Source organism: Pinus tabuliformis, chromosome 6, assembly GCF_031772625.1.
Source record: "Pinus tabuliformis cultivar Carrire ecotype Pingquan chromosome 6, CPIR1, whole genome shotgun sequence".
Classification (NCBI taxonomy): domain Eukaryota; kingdom Viridiplantae; phylum Streptophyta; class Pinopsida; order Pinales; family Pinaceae; genus Pinus; species Pinus tabuliformis.
This window is the reverse complement of record NC_142292.1, coordinates 7,685,140-7,704,999: the sequence shown is the minus strand read 5'-3', so window position 1 is coordinate 7,704,999 and position 19,860 is coordinate 7,685,140.

Below are 19,860 nucleotides of genomic sequence, written 5' to 3'. Positions count from 1 at the left end.
ACCATTGATCGCAAGATCGACAATGGAGGATGACTGTGCAACCCTGCCTATACCAAAAACCATGTAGGGGGAGGGAGGGGGGTACGGGGTGATGCGCAAACCACAAGTGGTTTCTCATGATCGTCACTGTAACCATGATTGTTATCGCAGAGATGGCTAACCAATAGGTGATAGTCCCTCAACAATGAGATAGAAGTAGATGGGTGACAACGATAGGTGGATGATGATGTCAGCATGAAGTGGCCTAATGATAGGACATGTGGATTTCATCTTTTGGACTTTTCATGTACCCTAGTGGGCCATTTCGGGTGACACGTGGAACACTTCGAAGATGCCATGTAGCAGAGATGACATAAGCATGACATCATATCATAGGCTTAATCCCAGAAGGCTTCGAGCAATGCAATAGAGTAACCTATGGGTTGATTGAGCATCAAGAGTACGTGGCAGTTGTCATCACACCATTCTTCTATGCTCTCTTTCAATTGTCGCTGATAAATCAAGTAGTAGTAGCTTCGTGATGGTTGTAGCTAGAAAACTTTGTAACAAGAAGAAGTAGCTTGCATTTGTGAAGAAATTGCAATTTTTTTTTAAGAATGTGTACTACTTACGCTAGTTATGTTGATTCTTGTCATGCTCATCGAAATTAATCACTGAATTATTCCCTGGTGTCCTAGTATCATTGCAAGTAAAAGAAAGAATGTGAAATTCCTACAACACTGATTCACACCCCTCCCTCGGTTCATAAGTATTGTCCTCGTTTCTAACATGACTTTCCTTTATAAATTATGTTATACAACTAGGCATTTGACAACTTTTATATATTATATTATGTGCAATTTTTTTTTGTACAACTATGAAATGCAAACCTAGATATACATTTTAATTTTTTTTTATCAAATTACATTCATATAAATTATAATCCATTAAAAACATATCTAAATTTATTAGAAGACTAATAAAATTTAAACCTTCATTTTTCAACTTATACCTAAATTCAATATTAATTAACCCAATTACAATCATCAATTATGAAAACAAAAAAAACCTCAAAATTATAATTCTATGATATATTTCATTAGAATTTAAATTTTAATTTCCTAATAATTCCATCCCATTTTAAAATTATTTTTTATAATTTTCAAATAATTTCTTTCACTGCATATAAATTTAAATTTGCACTTTAACATTTTAGTGTATTTAATGCTTTGATCATGTGGTGTGTCAACCCAATTATTGCTCATTTAAATTTCCGCCCATCACATGTTCCTATCTACTGTGCAGGCTTTAAAATTGATTCCCGTATGCACGTTTTCACGGTTTTTACGCATAAAATATAGTTTAATTTAAAATAAACACGTCATTACCAACTTGCTAATAATTTAAAAAAAACGTCATAATGACTGGCATATCATAAAATGGTCCGTTTCAATTATTTATTTATTTATATATATATATATATATATATATATTTTATATCTGTAACGATCTTATTGAAGATTTGTAACGAGCGTATTCGAGATTTGTAGGATGAATTGACCTGGTACTCAAGTGTTGCAAGTCGATCAAATCAAAATAATGTGAATACACAGTGGTTAAGATAAATGGCTTCCGGATATTTGTACTATGTATGGATTTTGATGGACAAGCATAGTTTAGCTCTAATGAAATGCATTTCTTAGAGAGGAATGGCCTAGACGTCTTTCACTGTGTAATGCCAAAAGTGCCAAAAATGATCAGGTAAAAGCCGCTTGTTTCACAAAAATTTAAAGGAAAGTTCAAAATCATTTGTTTTAGCACATGCAACTGAAATCGGCAGTGAAAATTTTACTTTAAAAGTGAACAAAATCACAAGATTTAAAGACGTTTGTTCAAGATTCAAAGTTGGTAACAGACATCGGCTATTGTATTCATTCAATTTCTTAACAAATGCAGGTATGTCATCTTAGGTTCCCTTGTTAGAAATGCCGTTGTTGCTTGAACAATCATAAAACCTATTTTTGGATTAAAGAGCTATAGATGTGGTTTTATATTTTATTTTCCCAATTGCTCTGCGCTTCTGATAATTAGAGTTTTTTATTTGGGGAACGGTTAGTTTTCTATTGACAGTAAATATGTAGTTGTTGTGAAAGCATGATTAAAATTTCGGGAATGCGTATGCTTTCAATTCCATAACTCCTTCTATTTTGAAAAGCCATTGATTGTTTTGAGTTTAGAGGTGTGATGGTTAAGATACAGTTATAAAATTAAAGTACGAAGGTCATGGTGTGAAATAGAAACACTAAAGTTTAAAGGAGCAACCCACAACTCCATGTCTTTGACTTGCACACAAACAACTAAGATTATGGATAGGAGTGTAAGCTTGACTACAATGTCGAACAAGAGTCAACGAGTATGAGTGTCGAATAACTTAACTACTCCTGATTTGTTTTCCCACTGCTGTTGATTTGTTCTCACTCATCATTACCAGAACCAATCTATTTACTACAAACACATTGGATACATTTCGATATCGATTTACAATTGACGCAGAATCTTAAATTTGCACAAGAGCTGCTCTTCAGTCAACCAACACTTTCTCTGCCCTCATTCAGGGGTGGGGCTCACTTTGTTACTACTGCTTGCTCAGAGGTGGGTACCCCTGCTATTAGATATTGAAATGGTGGATATGCAACCAATTACTCTAATGACACTTAAATTGGCTTTCGAACTTTGGGAGATGTAGGGCAATATAGTGGAAAAGGAGAAATTTGGTAACCCTTGTTCGTGTTTGGCTTCTTCACCTGTAGATCCATGTACCAGTGCATGATGATATAAGCGGAGTCACTAAGCAAAGATTCATGATCCTAAATTTGAATCATAGATCTTTGTAATATTTCATGATGATAAAAGGGGAATCATTGAGCATAGATTTGAACAATGATTATTAGAATTGAATTTTGAACTGATAAATTACAAGATTTGAATTTTGAACCATACTTGATTTTTGAGGACACAAAAACTTATGTCTCAAAGGAAAACCAAGGTAGAATAATTTGACATACTATTAGATTTCATACGCCAGCAAAACAAAAGCACGCCTGAGCATACCTTCATTACATTTGATTCAATAAGCCATCAATCACTCAAAAATGACAATAATCCTAGTCTCTCAACGTACTCTCTCTTAATGAAACCTCGTATTCACTTAGATAAAACTGATAAAAATAATTGTTAAAAATCAAATGACAAGCCGTTTAAAAATAAAACTGTCATAAAAAATTTCACTGATGAGTGGGGGGACTCGTCAAATTTAACACCCGCTACTGTGTCAATATTAAAGGATAAAAGTTGTTCAATACCAAACATGTCAGCATTCAAAGATAAATTGTACGTGACGTTGGTTTCTCCACCAGCGGTCCATCAATATTAATGACACAAACGAGTGTACTTCCTGAAGATCCGCGTGCAACATCCTTGGGAAGGGGACATTTTATCATTTATTTGTGAAACGACCACGTGTATATAGTTTTTGATTCACTAATAGAAGTGTTTTCCTGTTATTACTATGCAGGATATGTTGGGTTTAGTTTTCTATTGAACTACCTAACCAAAAAAATACAACTTTTTATATAATTTAACATCATCATTGTTTTTTTTATTTCTTATAATTGTTTTTTTCAATAATTTTTTTCCCTTCTCACACTTTAATTGCTTAACCTCATGATTACTTTCTTTGTATAATTAAAAATGACACATGTAAGGCAAGTTACCAAGTTCTAATTATTACATAGTTAGGATTGGATTTAATTTTCCATATAAATAATTGAAATTAATTAATAAATATATTATTTCAAAAATATTTGAATTTTTTTAAATAATAAATATAAGTATAATTTTGTTTAGTTAAATAAAAGATATATGAAGGTTGTTATTTATTAATTTATTTTAAAATAACAAAGTTGTTTAAAAGTATTATATTTTTTTTCCTTCCAATTAAAATAAAGAAAGTAAAAACTCATACTTTTTTATTGTTCATATTGTTATCAATGGGTTTTAATGGTAGAAACAATTTTTTTATTTTATTTTAGCTATATTTTTCAAGATTTTTTTAATTAAATTGTAAGTTGTTGTGTTTGTACATATTTTAGTATACATTTTTCTAATGCAGGACAATAGAGTGCTCATAAATATGGTTTGTACTTATATATAAAAACATTTTCTAAGCATTAATTAAACATTAACAATGCGAAATTGAAGCATTCATGGGCCAAAGTGGACCATTAGTTTGGTGAAAGTGTGTTAGTCTACATGAAAGTCATGGGAAAATGAATAATTATAAAAGAAATATATTTTTTTATTAATATATTAAACTTTTCAATTCATCAAATTGTTAAAATAAATAAATATATATGAAAAAATGATAAGTATATTGGATAATAATCACAATCCCAAAATTAGAAAAAAAATTGATATTAAAATAAGAGTTTCAAGAAAACCATGTGTAAAGCATATCATAGATAGAAATAGACAATAACATTAAAATTCATTTATGAACTACATTTAGGGACCATAGTAATATAAAGATTTAAGATAATAATAAACTAAGCACATAAGTGCAGTCCATAGAAATGGGCAATAACATTAAAATTCATTTATAAACGCTTCATCTATGTGAAATACTCCATCTATGTGGGGCCATAGCAATATAAAGTCTTAAGATAATAATAGATAAAGCACATTGGTGTAATCCAACTTTATTTGTGATAGGTAACTTAAATTTTATGAAAGAAATGAACATTTGTATTTAAAAGAAAGTTCATCTCTTGTTTTCCAATTTTACCATTTTTTCTTGTTGATAAATTACATGTTAAATATTATACTTAGTGTTGATTTATATTTTTTGATATAATTTTTAATTTAGAAAGATCCTTGACACACACACACACATATATATAGTTGTGATAAGAATATCTATATCATAATTTTATTTATTTATGTAAATGTTATAGTGGAAGTTAACCACCATCATCATCATGATCAAATATTAAGTATTTAATAAATGATATTTAGTAGTCTTTTTATATTTTTTAAAATGTGAAAAGAAAAATTAAAATTAAAAATTAACTAAATATAAAATTGTGAATATTATCTAAAATTGGTATGTATCCAAAGTTTATATAATTTCATTTTAATAATTAATAATTTTCTTTTAATTATTGATAATTTCTTTACTATTCAAAAATTTATTTTTAATAATTATTAGACAAGAATTTTCTTATTGATATATATTTTGATATATATTTTCTTGTAATTACTGATAATTTTCTTGTAATTACTGATAATTTCCTTACTATTCAATTTTTTTTAATAATTATTCGACATTAAATCCTAAAAAAAATGATAAATAAAACGCAACATAATTTATAAAACATGGAAAAACATGAAAAAGCCACCACAACCAAAAGAAAGTTAAGATACCATCCTATTTGATTTAACTTTAAATATTTTAAAAAATACATTTAAATACATATTTTATATCAATATCTAAATTTATATAAAATAATTGAAATTATTTTTAATTATTTAAATTTAATTTGATAACTAAAGAAATATATTTTGAAAATAATATTATTAGATATTTTATAATTAATAAATTATTATTCTATATATAAATTTTGAAAATTAATAATTTATTTTAAGGCATCTGATTAAATAAATTTAACCTTTCAATTTGAAAATGCATGCAAACACTTGAGAAAGGCAATTCAAAACTTGAAACAACACTTCTACAAGATAAAATAAGTTAAAACACCAACAGTCGCTCAACAAAACAAGTGAAACAACACTCTCACAAGATAAACAAGCAAAAGCGACAGAAAAGACAACAATAGACGATAAAAGAAAAACTCACTCGGAAAGTGACAATGATGCTTTGAAGGTTCCTTGATCTCCTCAAGCATGCTAGAGCCTGATGATCTAGTATACAAATGAGATTTAGAGGCATCTATTAAATCGAATTGAGAAAAATTGGAATTCATGACGCACATGCTTGAGATCAAGGACAAAAGCGACACCTGGCGAAAGCTTCTAAAGATAGTATTGTGCCACCTTCGGAAAAATAATAATATATTCCTACTTTCTTGGGATGTTTTTGTGCTTTTCTGGGAGAAGCTTCCATGCATTTCCCGGAGAGGTTGCGCAGTTCTGGGCTGAGTGACTCTAGGTTGCCTCTCATACTCTGCGCAGTTTCCCAGCTGAAGGTTAGTTGTCAACTAACTCTGCATAATTCTGGAGCTGAAGGCTCACTGCTGGCTTGGACTGCACAATTCCAGAGAGCAAGGCTGGTTTCCCTCAAGGATTGTGCATTTCACTAAGGCAAGCCTGAAACCAAGTTGAAACCAAGTCAAGAGATCGACTTGTGGGTTAGAAAGTAAAGCAAGTAAGAAAACAAAAGGCATCATGCAAAATATAAATCTCAATGAAAGCACAAGTACCTAGTTTAGTGTGAGATGAGTTGTTGTGCTTGAGGAGGGAGGCTATAAAATGAAGCATAGGAAAAATTTTGGAGGGTGTTTGTAGCGACTACAACATTGGTGGCACACTGGTAGAACTCCAGCTGTCACTATGGACCTTGTCTCATGTAAAGCGAGTCTAACTCTTCTGGAAGTATTGTTCAATTCTTTGATCATCATGGCTTCTGTTAGAGTCGGTCTGGTCATCCCTCTGTCAGAGATCAAAACTCTTTTTTGCATTTCATGTTTAGGTGTCCCATCATTTTCGATCAGTTGCATTTCGTTAGGAGCATGCCATAAATCTGACGGAAGGGCTTGTGTCACTCATTCCCCTCATGCTTGGCACTACTGGCTCAGGTCTGTTCATAAAAATCAAGTCTTGAAAAGTCATTTGCAGTCCTGTTTCAATTTCTAGGTCATAACAGTTATTTTAGTCATTAGGTCTAGGGTTAGTCAATTTGGTCTTTGACAAAGTCTAATAAAGCCAACAGGCCAGAGGGAGGTCCTTGATAAGTTGTTATCTCAAAGATTTTTATCGTCATATGGATAGATTATGACTTCTCTTCAAAACTCTGTTTTGAAGATAAGTCGACATTTCATTTTTGTAATAATTTTTCAAAAATTTCAATTCTTGAATTGTCCAGGCGCAGCCCTGGTCTCCTTTGCCAGATCATATCTCAGCTATCCCTGCAAAAATTTGTCAAAGAAATTCATTATTTCAACCAAATTTAAGGAGAAAACAAAAAGGTCAAAATTCTACTAATCCTGAAAAAGTGTCAATTGCAAAACATAACAAATTGGGTTATTGAAGAGGCAAAAATCAAATTGGTGTCTATATAAAGGTTTTTCAATGAATATTCAAGCCATTGTACATGCCAAGGGTGGAGAAAGTCGTTTCAAGTTGAATTTGTGCGTTTTGGAGGAGATCGGCTTACATTTCACCTGCGCGGCGCATATAACAGACTGCGCGGCGCATATAGTGTGTGCAGCGCACACAGGACTTCCAGCCAGTGTAAAATTGAACCAGCGCGGCGCATATAGTGTGCGCGGCGCACTGGGTAATGAGCGCGGCGCTTACAGATTTGAGCCCGAAATTTGTTTGCAAACTCATCAAATCGCCCAAACTTCGCATCAATCTGCCAGGTAGGCTCTCATTCACTGCTATTGCTTTGTATTTGATGGTGAATGTGATTGGTTCATGGATAATGGCCATTGAAACAAGACTTTGAAAACCTCCCTTTGCAAACAAGGAAACTTGCTGTAGGTTTTGAACACTGTTTTGTCACCAAGGTTTTTTCCTTTCCCCATTTCCCTTTGTTCCTCATTTCCAAATCTTACTCATCAATCCTACACTACAATCCTTAAACTCTTAATCCCTTACCCCTATAAAAAACTCCTTAACCCTATTCAATATCCCAAACCCTAAAACCCTATTCCCATATATACATTTCCCCTCCTCTCCCTAATTACATTTTATTTCAAAATTCCCTAATTCCCTCATATTTTCCCCTTCCTAATATTCCCTTGTTACATTTGTTTTCCCCTTGGTCACAGCATTGTTTAGATCAAAAGAGCAGTTCACATTCAGTTGTATACAACAGTTTCACATATCAGCAGTGATGTCATCTGGTCACTCATCTGAATATGAGGCAGAGACCCAAAGTGATTCTCCTTTGGGAGAACAGGAACCCCAGAGGCCTCGTAAAAGTGGCAAACATGTCAGGGAAGAACCAATCAACCTTATAGAATTGCATGCATGTCCTCTTGCTATGCAGTGTTTTGAGCATCAGTCATGCTATGAGTTTTGTCAAAAGGTGGCTGAGGTCCAATTTCATTATGAGTTGGCTCGTCTTTTTGTCTTGCATTTGCACGGAGATCAAGCTACCTTGGCTGGTGTCACCTTTACACTTACACCAGAAACTGTTTCGTTAGCAACAGGTATACCAAATATTGGTGAACTATGGCACAAAAAACAACAGATTGATCGACAGCATTATGAGCCATACATCAAAACCAATTTCTTGAGGCAGCTCAAAAGAGTGTTCCCGTTCCGATACCTGAAAGATGAATATGCTCCACTCATGAGATTGATCATGAAATATTTCAGCTGTGAGGGACAGTTCTCTCGTCTTTATGCTTATCACATCAGGTTACTCATGCATTTCACCAGGGTGCGGATGATGAACATTCCATATTTCATCTACCGAAATATAGAGAGAATGACCACCTTTATACAGCATAGAACCCCTCAGCAGCAACTTAACAATGTCTATCAGTTTTCTCTTATAAATATTTTGGTGGTTCATCAGCCTAGTTTGCAGGGCATCACTTGGGATGACTTCATCTCTCGTGATTTCTTCAGAGCTTCACGAAGAGTATCAGAGGTGAAACATGAGGGTGAACCTTCTCAATAGTATGAGCGTCATGAGACCAGGCCTATTTTCATTACATATCAGAGAGGCTATCCGAAAGGCACCAGACCTTTGTTTGCAGCAGCAAAGCGAGTGTTATCTCCACCTGGCGTGGAAGGGGCCTCGCTTCCGACATCAGCACCACAGGCATAGGTACAGGACAAGGGCAAGAAGCCCAAGCGTGAGAAGGGGCCTTCAGGTGAGCCATCAGGTTTCGTTCTCATTCCCGATGATGAGACAACTACAGATTCAGAGAAGTCCAGATATAGAAGGATTATCGAGGAGCAAGAAACAGACATTCAAGCCTTGGAAATCCAGTTGGAGATGGCCAAATGGAACATCAGGTATCTGGAGCAGAGAAATAAGCAGCTTGAAGACTAGCATGCGATCATGGAGCTGCAGAACATCCGTGAGAATCACCAAGCTGCCCGACATAGGAGGATTGAGTTCACTTCTCTAGAGCGACAGATCAATGAGGATCGAGAGTCTAATCTCGAGAGGGTCAAAATTTACTTGGAGAAGCAGCTAAAAAAGGCCAATAGAGATAATGCATTGTTGAGACACATGGTTGTCCACTACAAGGCACAGAACCAAGTTTACAAGGCTCGGATAAGGAATCTAAAGGTGAAATTGAAGAAGGCAATCAAGAAGCAAAAGAAGCAAAGGGAGCTCGATCGTCTTCAGATTTTGGCCGAGGCCTCTTTAGCCCATCATCACACTTGATAAGGAAACTCCAGCCCAAATTTCAAGAGATTTGGGGCATTTTTGGTCATTTTGGAAATTTTTGTGTAAAAAACAGGTTTTTTCCCTCGCTTAGGATTGGGAGCTCCAAATTAAAAATGGCTTGCAGTTTTGGATTTGTCATGAGAAATCATGAATTTTGGTACTTGGACAAGAAATTTGGGCAAGTTCTGGGTCCCCAAAAGGTCAAAAAACATGCAAAAAATGACCTCACTGCCCCTATTTTGACACACAGGAAGCAGTCTTGGGAGAATGCACTTTTGGAGGGGCAAATGGATACCAAATTGGAAAATTCCACTTGGGTTGGAAAGTAGACAGGTAGGGCTTTCCAACAAGCCAACTTGAGCTGAATTTGGACTTCCACAAGTGCCTCAAAATCAGCAAAAAAGTAGCGCGGCGCATATAATAGGCAGTGCGGCACATATAGATTTTTTGCCCAATTTTTCATCTTTCAGCTCAGAAATTTGGCCAGTTTGACTAGTTTTGCTTTGTGATGTAATTTTTGACTTCTCTTGATGCAATTGATTAAACATGATGTAATTTTGACACTTAGTTACTTGTTCTAGAAGATTCATTCACCAAAGAGTGAAAATTTAATGAATGAATTAGTTTCCTAACTTATAGAGGCAATTTGTTTTGACTGCCTAGATTGTAGTGCCTTGTTTAGAATTGGTTGAAACAGCTCCTAGAATGATGAGCTAGAGCCCTAGAGGTAAGGGAATAGGTTGGCTTGCCTATATTATGTAATTTCTAAGTCATTTTCAGGGTTGGACTCTTGGGAAAAGCTTGACACTATATTGTACATTCACTTCTGCATTTTTGGCAAAGGAAAGACCAGGGTTTTGCAGCACTGTTTGGGATCCTTGTGGCTTTATGTGTTGATGGTGTGCTTCTTTCAGTAATTGTAAGTTGTTATGTGTATCATTTTCCTTCTCTCATCTTCTGTAATTGAACAAATGAAGTGTTAAGGTAGAATCCATAGATTGTTATGCTCTGCCTTTGAATTTGTTTGATTTTCCATGTTTTCATCTGTTTAAGGAGAATCCTTGAAAGCTTCTTGCTCTCCTTAGCTTCTCACCAGTCAGATCTACCCATTCATTCTCTTTAAAAGCATCAAGACAATCGCCTACCTTGCCCCAAATAGACCTCTGCAAAAACTGTGTCTCATCCCCGCACCCAAAATTGCCTTTCCCTTTGATTCAACAAAAACCTCAAAAATCAACCTCAAACTCCTTGTACTTCATACCTAGCCTAAGATTAATTGCAAATATAGTCATCTCGAGCCTCATCGATTACCTTTTTCCGAGATTGACCCGGAGAGAGCCCTCTCCTGTCCTCGTAGGGCTAGCTACGAGGCTGAGCGTGGTTTGATGTGGACCTAGAACCTTGTCTTTTCAGCCTGAGACAAATCTAGGCTCTAACATAGTGGCGACCATACTGGGGACACAAAATGGTTTGCTTGTTGATGTCATTTCTTTTATAAGCTATAGACGGAGCCTGAAGATTAGCCAGGTAGCCTTCGAAACGCTTTTGCTTTGCATTAGCACAAGTAGATAAACGCTACTTCAGTCAATCTCCGGTATAGCTTGTAATCGTGACACTTGAAACACCCCAGTACATCTGCAAATTCTAAGCTTCTGGATGATAAGTTTAGGGTTTGACAGGCTGAAAAAGTTGTTTATGTTCCTTTGATTTCTTGAAAATAACACGCTGGCTTCAAAGAGATATACTAGAGCTAATCCAGATCCTAATCCTCCTCCTGTTTATGAAAATCCCAATTTGATTCCGAGACTCCTTCGTCAAGAGAGCTCTGTGACTCCCGTGTTTAAATCTCATTCATGTCCTGCAATTTTTAAGTATCTTGAAGAACTTGATTTTGACGAGAAGTTTGAATTGTCGCTATTTAAAACCAAATCTGAAAGTGCACTTGATTCTCTAGTTCCAAATCCTGACTTTGCTGCAGCCCTTGAAGTTGAAAGAAACAATAAGTTGATTGAAAATTTTATCTTGCGGCACCTTCAGAGAGACATTCAGTTTTCAAATCTTGCTGATTTCCTAGAAGCTGCATCTGCAAATATTGGATCTTCTATCACGGCTTCCGCCTCAAAAATTCCCACCGAACCACCTTTCATTCCCACTATTCCCCTGCAACCTATAATCACATATCAAAAGTCTACAACAAATTCCCCTTCTTCATCCCACGTTGCTTCTCCTCCACATACACCTCCTCATACTCCTCATACTTCAGCTACACCCACTCCTCCAACAACCCCCAGACCAAATCCGCCAAGAGCAATGGCTGCCCGGTTTGCACCTCTCGCTCTGCCTCAAGTTTTGAATGACATGCCCACAGATTATCAAAGTAAAATTCCTTTGTTCGATGGCACACCTCAGAATATCACAGCTCAACAACATGTCGACAAAATGGCGGATTTCTTCGATCTCCATGAGATTGATGAAGAGCTTTGCCGGCCAGAAGTGTTCCTACATTAGAAGATCTTAAGAGACAGTTTTTAGAACGTTGGGAAATAAAGAAATATCCGCTGCAAATCAAATCTGAGTATACTAAGATCAAACGAAATGCTGGAGAGTCCGTTCAAGACTATTGCATTAGATTCAATGCAGTATATAATGCAACTCCAGATGATTTAAAACCCACTAGAAAATCAACGTTGCTTAAATTCCCAGATGGTTTTGATACGGACATGGCTTATCAATTAAGGGAGAGAGATCCAGCTACCTTAGAAGAAATGCAGAAAATTGTTGTTAGTGTTGAGGCAAATTTGAATGATAAGAGAGCTAGAATGAAAGCCGAGAAGAAAGTCTCAATAAAAGAAGAGGCCTCTACATCAGACCAAGTTCTCCGCAAGGTAGAAAAGATGATTGAAAGGTTAGCTCTTGATAAGCCTGAACCGCAGATTCAGAATCCTAATTTTCGTGGCCAGCAACAGCCACAATTTAGGATCAAACAGCGTGAGCAGCGAGCACAAGACACGGCATCACAACAGCAGCAAGTAAAGACACCTCTTCAGCAGAATTTCGTTGGTCCCGAGTCAGATGATGAAGATAATGTAGTTGGAGAAGAAAATCACTTCTTTACTCCTGATGATATGCCCACATTTATCACTGAAGATGATGAAAATGCAGCAAGTTCAGCAGTACAGCATGATGCAGATTTTATCTTGGCAAACGATATAGCTCTTGAGGAAGAGTCGGATGAGTATCAGAGAGGTTATATGCATGCTTTGTCTGCCCAGCAGCATCAGTATTCACTTAGAAACAGAAATGTTCCCATCAATCCAGTCCAGAAAAGAAAGGAAGTTCCAGCATCTAAAGATGAAACACCGGCTGCACCAAAGAAAGGAAAAGGGAGTGCTGACCCTATGACTAGCAAGCCTCCACCAGCAAATGAAAAGGTAAATCAACCCATTGTATCAAAGGATAAACCTGAAAAGAAAGATGTTCCAGCCAAAGAGGTGGATAAGACTTCTACCTTTAGTTTAGAGAATGAAATTTCTAAATTGAAGGTATCCATTCCTTTGACTGAGCTCATGAAGAACAACAGCTATAGAGGTCAAGTCTCCAAAATTCTGAATTTTGACCCAATGTCTGATATGGTGAGTGTGGAGGATGATCAACCGGAATTGATATTTGGACTAGCATTGAGTGGTGAGTCTGAAGTACCTCCTTTTTATATCAGTTTGAGAGTGCATGAGTTTGTGTTGCATAATGTTATGTTTGATACCGGCGCCTCCCACAATCTTATGCCGAAAGCTATCATGGAGAGGTTGGGTTTGGACATCACCAGGAAATATCATGATCTTTATTCATTTGATTCTAGCAGGGTGAGATGTATAGGGCTAATTAAAGACTTGGTTGTAAGTTTGGATTAGATTGCTGCAAAGAATGTCTTAATGGATGTTGTCGTGGCTGACATTCCTCCCCGCTTTGGTATGCTCCTTTCCAGATCTTGGGGAGCAAAATTGCAAGGAAAAATACAGCTTGATTTCTCCTATGCAACGATTCCCGTGTTTGGCCAAATGAGAAAGTTGTACTGGGAACAGAAAATGAAATACATGATCACCAGCAAGGAGAAACCAATTAATCATCCGATCAATTATGTACATACAGATCTAGAGTCTTTCGTTTTGTATTTCGATAGTTTCAATGATATTGATAGTCAGTTAATTGTAGTAGATGATATTCCAAAAATAGCAGAGAATTTCAGAGAAGTTTTGAAGAAAGAACGACAAGAACAACAAAACATCATTGAGCAATCAGCTGGAGGTAATGGACAGCAAGCAGAAAAAACACAGCAAACAACATTTCAGCACTTGGTAGAAGAGGAAGATGGTTTGTGGACCATGGATTTTGATGGAGCAGTGGGCAATGACGGTGCTGGGATTGGTATTTGGGTACGTAGTCCTTTTTCTGCTTTAGACAAAGTGCCTAGTAATGTGCGGGTATGTTCTTACAAGCTTGCTTTTGATTTTTCGAACAATGAAGCTGAATACGAAGCTTTGATCGCTGGCCTGAAAATTCTAAGAAAGCTAAATGCTAAGAGGATTGCAGTATATGGTGACTCCGAATTGGTGATCAAGCAAGTTAAAGGCGAATATCAAACAAAACATCCTCGGATGCGGGCATACCGGAATGCTGTTTTAGATATCTTGAAAGTGTTTTCAGATTATACATTGACGTGTGTGCCTCGTATTCAAAATAGCATTGCAGATGCACTTGCTAAGGCAGCCAGCAATTTGAAGATTCCTATGAACTCAAGCAATAAATTTGAAATCCATGTGAAGCACCGTCCGACTGTTCCAGACAATCAGAGACATTGGCAAGTTTTCCAAGATGATGAGGAGATTAATGATTTTCTGCAAAACAAAGGTAAGTTCAAGGATACTTCAATGGATGTAGAACATGATGATGTGCAGATAAATCAAATGGAAGTGTTGCAGCTCAAGGATAATGTGATTCCTAAAGGCTTGATACCTTTAGAGGAGCTCTTTGATCATGATGACGTAGCCCGCAAACCGACATTGCAGCCAACAGAAAAGGGAGTTGAAGACGTGAATCTTGGAACAGCTGAGCATTCGAAGATGGTAAAGCTCTCCAAAACATTGCCACCGAAGGTAAAAGCCAAATATATCAATTTTTTGTCATCTTTTGCCAATGTGTTTGCTTGGGACTATTCTGATTTGAAGACATATGATACAAATATAATTCAGCATACCATTCCTATTAAGCCTAATCAAAAACCTTTCAGACAGAAGTTAAGAAGGCTTAATCCAAAATTGTTGCCATCAATTGAGAAAGAGATAAATAGGTTGTACAAATCAGGAATCATTGTTCCCATCCACTTTTCTGATTGGATATCTAATTTGGTGCCTATGCGAAAGAAGATCGGTGAGATTCATTTGTGCATTGATTTCTGAAATCTCAACAAAGTTTCATTGAAGGATAATTATCCACTGCCAAAAATGGATCACATACTACATCGAATAGTTGGAGCATCCCGCATGTCACTACTCGATGGTTATTCCGGATATAGCCAAATTTTAGTCCATGAATATGACTGAGACAAAACAGCGTTCACCACTCCATGGGGAACCTTTCATTATGCGAAAATGCCTTTCGGTTTGAAGAATGCGGGTGCTACTTTTCAGCGGGCAATGGACTTGGCTTTCGCTAATGAGAAAGATGTCTTCTTAGTGGTGTACCTTGATGATTTGACTGTGTTTTCTAAATCAGATGATGAACACTTGCTTCATTTGAAAATTGTCTTTGAAAAGTGTAGAAAATAGGGTGTGTCGCTGAATCCTAAGAAGAGTTTGTTTGCCATGGATGAAGGCAAACTACTTGGGCACATTATCTCAAAGGATGGCATTCGTATCAACCCAGCACGTGTGGAAGCAATTCAGCAAATTGACTTGCCCCAGAATAAGAAGGAGATTCAATCGTTCAATGGTAAGATGAATTTTTTGCGCCGTTTTGTTCCTAATCTTGCTGAGCATCTTAGGGAGATTACAAACATGCTTAAGAAGGACAACCAAGTGTCATGGACGGAAGAGGTTGTGAAATCTTTCAATTTCATTAAATTGGTTCTTTCTTCAGCTCCGGTTCTAATCCGCCCAGATTATACTCAGAATTTTATATTGTTTTCTTTTGCTTCAGAGCATACTATGGCAGTTGTGTTAATGCATAAAAAAGATGAGCATGAAAGACCCATTTCTTTCTTCAGCCGGACCATAAGAGATGCTGCTTTGAAATACAACATTATCGAGAAATAAGCCCTTGCACTTGTAAAAGCACTGAAAGATTTCCGTGTGTACATACTGCATTCTCATATTTTAGCTTATGTTCCTAATGCTGCTGTCAAAGATGTTTTGGTTCAGACCAACCCAGAGGGAAGGCGTGGAAAATGGATAGCAGCTTTGCTGGAGTATGATGTGGAGATAAGGCCCACAAAGCTTGTTAAAGGTCAGGGATTGGCGAAATTGATGGCTGAATCAAATCTGCACGTCTTAGACATAAATCTGATCGCTGCCTTGTCTGATGAAAATGAGGAAAGTTCTTCACTTCAGGTATCAGAAATGTTTGTTCTTTCTCCATGGTATTCGGATATCATATATGTACTTCAAAATTTGTCTGCACCACCTGGTATGGCTAGAAACAAAGCGAGAACTCTTAAGTTGAAGGCTGCTAAGTTTTGTGTTTTGAATTCTGCACTTTATTGGAAAGATCCTGGTGGTGTTTTGTTAAATTGTTTGGTGGAAGAAGAAGCGAAGCAGGTCATAGAAGATTTCCATAAAGGGGATTGTGGCGGTCACCTTTTTTGGAAAACAATGGCAAATAAAATTTTGAGGGCTGGATACTATTGGCCGACATTGTTTGCTGATGTGTTTAAGGCTGTCAAGAGCTGTCATAATTGCCAGATTTTTGAAGGGAAACAAAAATTACAGCCTTTGCCGCTTAGGCCCATTGAGGTGAGTGCTCCTTTTCAGCAGTGGGGGTTGGATTTTATTGGTGAAATTCATCCTTCTTCTTCAGGTCAGCATCGATGGATCCTCACGGGAACGGATTACTTTACAAAATGGATCAAAGCAATTCCCATCAGGCAAGCTACGGATGCGGTAATAGTTTCATTCCTTGAGAATAATATTTTGTCTCGTTTTGGTTGCCCGAATAAGTTAATCACTGATAATGCAGCAGCTTTCAAGTCAAAAAGGATGGTTGAGTTTTGTAGTAAATATCATATTACTTTGGGGCACTCAACCGCCTATCATCCGTAAGGCAATGGATTGGCGGAGTCTTCCAATAAATCTTTGGTTAATATCATTAAGAAACTGCTGGACATGAACAAGAAAAGTTGGCATAAGAAGCTGGTCCATGCACTTTGGGCAGATCGAGTGAGTCAAAATAAATCCATTGGCATGTCCCCCTTTGAGCTAGTTTATGGAGTTGATACAGTGTTCCCTACCTCTCTTGCAGCTCCGGTAGTCAAACTTCTTCAAGAGGCTGGTAGTGAAGAGGACCCAATGCAGAGAAGGCTAAATCAAATGATCCACTTGCAGCAGACACGGGAAGATGTTTTTCAGAACACATTTAAATTGCAGGAGCGAATTAAAAGGATTTTTGACAGAAAAGCAAAGGCGGATACATTTCAGTTGGATGATGTGGTATTAAAGTGGGATGCAAGAAATGAAGAAAAGGGCAAACACGGCAAGTTTGAAAATCTCTGGAAAGGTCCTTTTAAGATTGCAGCATTTCGGGGTCAGAATGCCTTTCTTCTTAAGGAGATGAACGGGGAAGATTGTCCAGGAGGGACGGTCAATGGTCGGCTGCTCAAGCGGTACATTTTCTGAGTTTTTCTGTTGTTCTATTAGCATTGTAAATACCATTTTATTTCAGTTTCGCTGCAAGTGTGTGCTGTGATCTTTTCTTCAGTCTGGGGCCCGAAGTGAAGGCTATAATTCTGAAGAAATATTTCAGTTTGAATTTAGTTTGTCGAGTTAGTTTGTTAGTCATATTATCGAGTCGTTTTCAAGTTAATTTTCAGTCAAATAAATTGAGTCAACATCTTGGATTGTTTGTCGAAATAATGACTCCATAGCCCAATGGACAAAGGCACTGTCTAGCTCTTACAGAGATCTTCTATTCTTGGCACCTTCGAGGAGCTACCATCCCCATTGGAGCCAATGTTAGAGTCAGTCTGGTCATCCCTCCGTCAGAGATCAAAACTCTTTTTTGCATTTCATGTTTAGGTGTCCCATCATTTTCGATCAGTTGCATTTCGTTAGGAGCATGCCATAAATCTAACGGAAGGGCTTGTGTCACTCATTCCCCTCATGCTTGGCACTGCTGGCTCAGGTCTGTTCATAAAAATCAAGTCTTGAAAAGTCATTTGCAGTCCTGTTTCAGTTTCTAGGTCATAACAGTTATTTTAGTCATTAGGTCTAGGGTTAGTCAATTTGGTCTTTGACAAAGTCTAATAAAGCCAGCAGGCCAGAGGGAGGTCCTTGATAAGTTGTTATCTCAAAGATTTTTATCGTCATATGGATAGATTATGACTTCTCTTCAAAACTCCGTTTTGAAGATAAGTCGACATTTCATTTTTGTAATAATTTTTCAAAAATTTCAGTTCTTGAATTGTCCAGGCGCAGCCCTGGTCTCCTTTGCCAGATCATATCTCAGCTATCCCTGCAAAAAATTGTCAAAGAAATTCATTATTTCAACCGAATTTAAGGAGAAAACAAAAAGGTCAAAATTCTATTAATCCTGAAAAAGTGTCAATTGCAAAACATAACAAATTGGGTTATTGAAGAGGCAAAAATCAAATTGGTGTTTATATAAAGGTTTTTCAATGAATATTCAAGCCATTGTACATGCCAAGGGTGGAGAAAGTCGTTTCAAGTTGAATTTGTGCGTTTTGGAGGAGATCAGCTTACATTTCACCTGTGCAGCGCATATAACAGACTGCGCGGCGCATATAGTGTGCGCGACGCACACAGGACTTCCAGCAAGTGTAAAATTGAACCAGCGTGGCGCATATAGTGTGCGCGACACACTGGGTAATGAGCGCGACGCTTACAGATTTGAGCCCGAAATTTGTTTGCAAACTCATCAAATCACCCAAACGTCGCATCAATCTGCCAGGTAGGCTCTCATTCACTGCTATTGCTTTGTATTTGATGGTGAATGTGATTGGTTCATGGATAATGGCCGTTGAAACAAGACTTTGAAAACCTCCCTTTGCAAACAAGGAAACTTGCTGTAGGTTTTGAACACTGTTTTGTCACCAAGGTTTTTTTCCTTTCCCCATTTCCCTTTGTTCCTCATTTCCAAATCTTACTCATCAATCCTACACTACAATCCTTAAACTCTTAATCCCTTACCCCTATAAAAAACTCCTTAACCCTATTCAATATCCCAAACCCTAAAACCCTATTCCCATATATACATTTCCCCTCCTCTCCCTAATTACATTTTATTTCAAAATTCCCTAATTCCCTGATATTTTCCCCTTCCTAATATTCCCTTGTTACATTTGTTTTCCCCTTGGTCACAGCATTGTTTAGATCAAAAGAGCAGTTCACATTCAGTTGTATACAGCAGTTTCACATATCAGAAGTGATGTCATCTGGTCACTCATCTGAATATGAGGCAGAGACCCAAAGTGATTCTCCTTTGGGAGAACAGGAACCCCGGAGGCCTCGTAAAAGTGGCAAACATGTCAGGGAAGAACCAATCAACCTTATAGAATTGCATGCCTGTCCTCTTGCTATGCAGTGTTTTGAGCATCAGTCATGCTATGAGTTTTGTCAAAAGGTGGCTGAGGTCCAATTTCATTATGAGTTGGCTCGTCTTTTTGTCTTGTATTTGCACGGAGATTAAGCTACCTTGGCTGATGTCACCTTGACACTTACACCAGAAATTGTTTCGTTAGCAACAGGTATACCAAATATTGGTGAACTATGGCACAAAAAACAACAGATTGATCGGCAGCATTATGAGCCATACATCAAAACCAATTTCTTGAGGCAGCTCAAAAGAGTGTTCCCGTTCCGATACCTGAAAGATGAATATTCTCCACTCATGAGATTGATCATGAAATATTTCAGCTATGAGGGACGGTTCTCTCGTATTTATGCTTATCACATCAGGTTACTCATGCATTTCTCCAGGGTGTGGATGATGAACATTCCATATTT